General features: G+C 37.7%; 1 protein-coding gene across 1 annotated transcript in view; it reads right to left on the reverse strand.

Moving 5' to 3' along the window:
- KBTBD12 (kelch repeat and BTB domain containing 12) overlaps positions 1-7,655 on the reverse strand; it is a 133,579-nt gene that overhangs the window by 87,384 nt on the left and 38,540 nt on the right. The gene's annotated exons all lie outside the window — the stretch shown is intronic.

Consider the following 7,655-nt stretch of genomic DNA (forward strand, 5'->3'; position numbering starts at 1 on the left):
AATCCCCTTTCTCCTGCTCTTCTGGCCTGCTGCTTTGGGCATCCCTGAGTTGTCCCTGGGGCTGACTGATTCTCTTACTTTTCCTTAATCTTTTAGCGTATTTATTCTGCCTCCATTCTGAAAGAGTATTTTTGTGGATACAGAATTCTGGGTTGATAGTTCTTTTCTCTTAGCATTTTGAAAATGTTGTCTCACTGCTATCTAGTTTCCGTGGTGTCTGATGAGAAATCTTGAGCCATCTGAATCCATCCTTTACAGGTTAAACAATGTTTTTGTATGGCTGCTTTTGGATGTATAGTTTATCTCTATTTTTCAGCAATTGTGTTCTGATGTGTCTGGGCAAGGATTTTGTCGGGGATGAGGCTATTCTGCTTGGGGTTTTCTCAGCATTTTGAATCTGTAAGATTATGACTTTCACCAAATTTGTAAGTCTTCAAGCCATTATTTATTCAAATACTTTTTCAGGACCATACTCTTATTCCTTTAATTAAGGGATTCTAATGACACAAATATGAAAGTTTTGGTAATGTCCCAAAGGTTCCTGAGGGTCTTAATTTTCTCTTGATACTTTTATCTCTGTCACTTAGATAGAACCGTTTATATTGCTCTATATATACAATCACTGACTCCTCTGTCATCTCCATTTTACAATTCAGTCTACCTGGTGAATTTGTTTATTTTAGCTATATTATTTTAGTTCTAAATTTTCCATTTGGTTTGTCTTTATATCTTCTATTTCTTTGTTGAAACCTTTTATTTTAACATTTCAGATTTGTGATTGAGCATTTTTAGAATAGCTGCTTTAGTCCTTCAAAGATAATTACAGTCTCTGTGTCGTTTTGTCATTCTTGTTTGTTAACTGCCTTTCTTTCCATGACTTGAAAATTTGTAGGGTTTTTTTTTTTTTTTTTTGGTATGCTGAATAATTCTGGATTATACTCTGGACATTCTAATTGTTTTGTTATGAGACTCTGGTTCTTCAGAGAATGTCAGTATCTTTCTTTTTTACACAATTTCCCTGGTTAGAGTCAGGCCGCAAGTTCCAAAGTACTTCCTCAGTACTTTCCAGGAATGGATCACCTACTGGTTAGTCTAAGACCCGGGCTGTGGTCTGCTAAAGTTTCTCAAACTCTTTAGTATATCAACTAACCACTTCCCTTGCTCTTTATTACAGTTTTCATGCCAGATCTTCAATCTAGGATCTTTATTTTTTTTCCTTGAAAAACATTTTTAAATTCTTTTAATATGGTCTGCTTGTTTAAACTTTTTCAATTTTACTTTGTTTAAAAATGTCTTAATTACATCCTTGTTATTGAAAGATATTTTAATTGGGTATAAAATTTTAGGTTGGTATTTATTTTCTACTAGATGTCCTTGAGTGGCACAAATGGTTAAATGCTCAACTACTAGCTGAAAGGTTGTCAGTTTAAACCCATCTAGAGATGCCTCAGAAGACAGGCCTGGAGATCTGCTTGAAAACCCTGTGGAGCAGTTTAACTTTGCAAACATGGAATCTCTATAAGTCAAAGCCAATTTGATGGCAACTAACAACAACAGTATATTGAGACAGACCTTTGAGAACATATTCTTGCTGTCCCCTTACTTGTGCCTAGAAATAAAATTCATCTTTGTTGTTGTTGTTGTTGTTGTTGTTTGCCGTCGAGTCGGCCCGGCTCCTAGCCACCCCTCCTTGGGTTTCCGAGGCAGTATCACTATGGAAGTAGGATTGCCCAACCTTCCTTCCGAGGAGTGGCTCTGGTAGCATAGTGGCTAAGACACTTGCCTGCTAACCAGGCGGCTGGTGGTTCAAACCCACCAGCTACTCCTCGGAAGGAAGGTTGGGCAATCGTACTTCTGTAGTGATACTGCCTTGGAAACCCAAGGAGGGGTCGCTATGAGTCAGGTTCGACTCGATGGCACATAACAACAACAAAAATTCATCTTACTCATTAAAAAAAAAAAAACCCAGTTATTAAAAATAATAAAATATATAATAATGATTCTATTATTCTGTTAAAAAGTCAGCTCTTACTTCTTTGAAAGCAATGTCTTTTTTTTTCTGTAGCTGCTTTTGAGAGTATCCCCTTTGTTTGGTATTCTTCAGTTTCACCATCAGGTTTCTATGTGTGCATTTCTTGTGTTTGGCATTCACTGGGATTTTTTGTATCTGTGCATTGACATCTCTGATCAGCATTGGAAAATTCTCAGCCATTATTTCTTCAAATATTGCCTTTGTCCCACTCTCTCTTTCCTCTCCTTATGGAACTCTGATGAAATATTATTAATCCCTCTCATTCTATCCTCCATGCCTCTCTTTTTAAAAGTTGTTGTAATATATAACCCATTTGCCAATTCAACATTTTTCAGGTTTGCAATTTAGTGATTAAAAATTACATTAATCATGCTGTAAACTATTACTCTTAATCAATGCCAAATTTCCATCATCATAAACTCACTGCTTCCCAAATAATCACCCCCCTCTCCTTCCCACCTCTAGAAACCACTAATAACTTTGGTCTCTACACACTTATCTAATCTTGTCATTTCATATAAGTGAGATCATAGAATATTTGTCCTTTTGTGATTGACTTAATTTCACTTAACATATTTTCAAGGTTCATCCATGTTGTAGCATATATCAGGATTTAACTTCTGATGGATGAAAAGTATTACATTGTATGCATTTACCACATTTTGTTTATTCATTCATCCATTGATGGACATTTAGTTTGTTACCACCGTTTAGCTACTGTAAATAGTGCTGCAATGAACATGAGTGTACATGTGTCTGTCCTTTGAGTATACCAGTGGAATTGTGGAATTGTTGGGTCATATCTCCACATCTTTTAATCTCTCCTTCATATATATATATAGAATCTTTTTTCTTTGTTTTGCATGCTGAACAAGTTCTTCAGAACAAGATCTTTCAATTCACTAATTTTCTCTTTTTCTTTCTATAATTTCAAAACACCCACTGAGTTTTAATTATAATTATTACATATGTTTTACATTAATGGTAGTTCTATTTTGTCCTTTCCCAAATATTCTTGGCCATTCTTTATAGTTTTTTATTTTTTGACAATACCGTAAGGCTTATACTTTATTTCTTTAAACAGAATAAGGATAGTTATTCTATACTATTTGCTGATGATTCCAGTATGCGAGGCCTCTGTTTTTTTGTAATCGGTGATTATTTCCATTGGTTGTTGCTCAAGGTACTTTGTTTCTTTGTAAATTTTTTGTTTTAACCGGGAGTTGCATATTTTCCCTAGGAAATTATTTGTAGGTATTTTTTGAAGTTTATGATAAAGATGTATTCATTTAGAGAATTTGCACTTGCTTTTTCTGGGTATGCAAGGGCACTACCAATGTGGAACAATGTAAACTAAATTCACTATTAAAAAGACAAAACAAAACTCCCCCCCCTTCCCTAATATGTCAATTTTGGCTAAAGTTCCACTTAAGGATTTATTTGTGGTGATACTTCTCACGGGTGTATGGACCATTCCAGTAATTTGCTCAGTGCCAAGGCAAGTTTCCTTGAAGTACTCCGAGGTAAGAGACATAACGCCTGCTTATTTCTAATACACTGTTATACTGTGTACTCTTAGGAGTTCCAGCTTCACAGGGACAGTGATTCTAATTCGAGTTCACATTTGAGCAGCTTTTTATAATCTGTAAGCCTGGAAAACTGAAGCATAGATTTTCCATGTTTGACATATGCCCTGGTTTCCAGCATTCATTTACTGAGACATAATTTACACACAGTAAAATTCATTCATTGTGTGTACAATTTAATGACTTTTAGTAATTATAGAGTTGTGTAGCCATCTGCACAAAACATTACTCCAAAAAAATACCTTGTGGTGATATGAAGTTAGTCCATACTTCCACTCCCAGCCCCAAGAGACTGCTGATCTGTTTTATGTCTGTATAGATACACTTTTTTTTAAAGAAACTTCATATAAATGGAATCATATAATACAAAGTCTTTGGGTCTGGCTTCTTTCATTTAGCATGTTTTAGAGGTTCATCCACATTGTAGCATGTACCAAGAGTTCATTCCTTTCTATTCCATCACATCACTATACCTTTTGTTTATCCATTTACCAGTTGATGGATGTGATAGTTGGAGTTGTGTGCCAACTTGGCTAGACCATGATTCTGAGTGCTTTAAGCAGTTGTGATGTGGTTATTCCCATGATGAGGTTGGATGTATGTACTTTGTTGTTGTTGTTATGTGCCGTCGAATTGGACCCAACTCAAAGCGACCCCTCTTTGGGTTTCCGAGGCAGTATCACTACGGAAGTAGATAGCCCTATCTTCCTTCCGAGGAGTGGCTGGTGGGTTTGAGCCGCCAGCCTTCTGGTTAGCAGTTAAGTGCCTTAGGCACTACACTACTGGAGCTCCTAATGTAAGCAGCCAATTTGTTGAAAGGAATGCCCTGGTCCCGGGAAACAGGATATGGCCAGAAAGGCAGCCACCCTCCTTGCCCTTTATGCCCTGCACATTTAAGGGGAGCCTGGTGCAAAACCACTTGTAGATGACCTGCTTCTGGGTACTACTCACTAAGGTACCCCTAGTAACTCAAAAAATTTTTGCTTCCTCTCCATGCAACTCCCTATACTGTGCAGGTCTGGAAGTCTTAGTCCCAAAGGGAGGAACACTCCTACCTGGAAACACAATACTGATTGCATTGAACTGGAAGTTAAGAATGCCACCTGGCTATTTTGGCTTTCTCAGGCCTCTGGATCAACAGATAAAGAAGAGAGATACTGTTCTGCCTGTTGTGATAGATCCTGATTACCAATGGGAAATTGGATTTATATTACATAATGGAGGTAAAGAAGAATATGTCTGGAATACAGGAGATTCTTTAGGACATCTCTTAGTACTACCATGCTCTATGATTAAAGTCAATGAAGAACTACAGCAATCAAATTCTGATATGACTACTAATGGCCCAGACCCTTCAGGGATGAAGGTTTGGGTCACTCCACCAGGCAAAGAACCATGGCCAGCTGAGGTGCTTGCTGAGGGCAAGGGAAATATGGAATGGATGGTAGAAGAAGGTAGTTCTGAATATCAGCTATGACCACGTGACCAGTTGCAGAAACAAGGACTGTGATTGTTATATTTCTTCATTGTATGTGTACATCAAATATTTTTGTTTTCTTCAGTTATAAACTATGGAATATAAACAGAATATGGTACTGAGAGAGTGGGGTGCTGCTTGATACATACCTAAAATGTGGAAACAGGAGTGGAGTATGTAATAAATTCCTGTTTGTTAAAGCCATCCAATTTGGGGAATATCCCTGTCAGAGAGGCACTAGGATAACCCAAACAACGGATATTTAAATTATTTCCTCTTGGAGCTACTATAAATAATGCTGCTGTGAATATGCATGTACAAGTCTATGTGACCATGTTTTCATTCCTCTTGAGTAGACAGATACCTAGGAGTGGTGACTCGCTGCCTGTTTGGTAAGTCTCTGTTGAGGCTTTTAAGAAACTTTCAAACTATATTCCAAAGTTTTTCTACCATTTTATATTTCCATAAGCAATGTATTAAGGTTACAGTTTCTCTACACCATTGTCAACAATTGATATTACTGTACTTTTTGAATATAGCCATTCAAGTGGGTGGCAGTGATATCTCATTCTGGTTTCAATTTGATTTTCCATAATGACTAAGGATGTTGAACATTTTCTTCATGTATTTATAAGCCATTCATTTACCTACTTTGGTCTATTCAAATCATTTGAAATGGTAAAATCACAATCACTGCCATGCTTGAGCCCACCATTGCAGCCATTGTGTCAGTTCATCTCATTGAGGGTCTTCACCATTTTTGCTACCCTCTATTTGACCAAGCATGACATCCTTCTCCAGGGATTGGTCCCCTCTGGCAACATGATCAAAGTAGGTAAGATGAAGTGTGGCCATTCCTGGCTCTAAGGAGTATTCAGGCTATACCTCTTCCAAGAAAGATGTGTTCATTCTTCTGGCAGTCCATGGAATTTTCAATATTCTTCACCAGCACCACAATTCAAATGCATCAATTCTTCTTCCTTCTTCCTCATTCACTGTCCAGCTTTCACATGCATATGTTGTTGTTGTTGTTATGTGCCATTGAGTCGGACCCCTCCTTGGGTTTCTGAGGTGGTATCCCTATGGAACTAGATTGTCCATGCTTCCTTTCGAGGAGTGGCTGCTGGGTTTGAACCACCAGCCTTCTGGTTAGCAGTCAAGTGCCTTAGGCACTACGTTACCAGAGCTTCACACATGCATATGAGATCACTAAAAATGCCATGGCTTGGATTAGGTGCACCTTAGTCTTCAAAGTGACATCTTTGCACTTTAACATTTTAAAGAGGTCTTTTGCAGCAGATTTGTCCAGTGCAATATGTTGTCTCATTTCTTGCTTGCTGCTTCCATAAGCATTGATTGTGGACCCAAGTAAAATGAAATCCTTGACAACTTCAAACTTTTTTCCATTTATTGTGATACTGCTTATTGGTCAACTTGTGAGGATTTCTGTTTTCTTTATGTTGAGGTGTAATTCATGCTGAATGCTGTAGTCTTCACTCTTCACCAGTAAGTATTTCAAGTCATCTTCACTTTTAGCAATCAAGGTAGTATCATCTGTATATTGCAGGCTGTTAATGAGCCTTCCTCCAGTCCTGATGCCACGTCCTTTCTCATATAGTCCAGCTTCTCAGATTATTTGCTCAGCATACACATTAAATAAGTATGGTGAGGGGATACAACCATGACATACACCTTTCCTGATTTTAAACCATGCAGTATCTCATTGCTCTGTTTGAACAACAGCCTCTTAGTCTATTTACAGGTTTTTAGTGCCGAAGGCACTTGACTGCTAACCGAAGGTGGGCGGTCCACACGCACCAGCCACACCTCAGAAGGAAGGTTGGACAATCTACTTCCATAGTGATATCACCTTGGAAACTCATGGAGGGGTTGCTATGAGTTGGATCTGACTTGACAGCAGTGAGTTTTATGAACACAAATAGGTGTTCTGGAATTCCCATTCTTCAAAATGTTATCTAAAACATCTTATAATTCATGCATTCAAATGCCTTTTCCATAGTAAATAAAAAACAGGTAAATATCTTTCCGCTATTCTTTGCTTTCAGCCTAGTTCCATCAGCAATGATATCCCTTGTTCCATGTCTTCTTCTGAATCTGGCTTGAATTTCTGGTAGTTCCCTGTCAATATATTGCTGCAACCATTTTTAAACTATTTTCAGAAAAATTGTACTTGCATGTGATATTAATGACATTGTTCTATACTTTACACATTTTGTTGGATCACTTTTCTTTGAAATAGGCACAACAATATCAATCTCTTCCAGTTAGATGGCCAGGAAGCTAGCTGTCTTCCAAAATTCTTGCCATGAATGAGTGTGCACTTCCATGCTGAATCTATTTGCTGAGACATCTCAATGGTTATTCTGTCATTCCTGGAGCTTATTTTTCACCAATGCCTTCAATGCAACTTGGACTTCTTCCTTCAGTACCATCAGTTCTTGATCACATGCTACCTCCTGAAATGGTTGAATGTTGGCCAATTTCTTTTTGGTACAGTGACTCTGTGTATTCCTTCCTTTAAACTTTTTTTTTTTTTTTT

Source organism: Orycteropus afer, unplaced genomic scaffold, assembly GCF_000298275.1.
Source record: "Orycteropus afer afer isolate SDZICR_OR568_19922 unplaced genomic scaffold, OryAfe1.0 scaffold00377, whole genome shotgun sequence".
NCBI lineage: Eukaryota > Metazoa > Chordata > Mammalia > Tubulidentata > Orycteropodidae > Orycteropus > Orycteropus afer.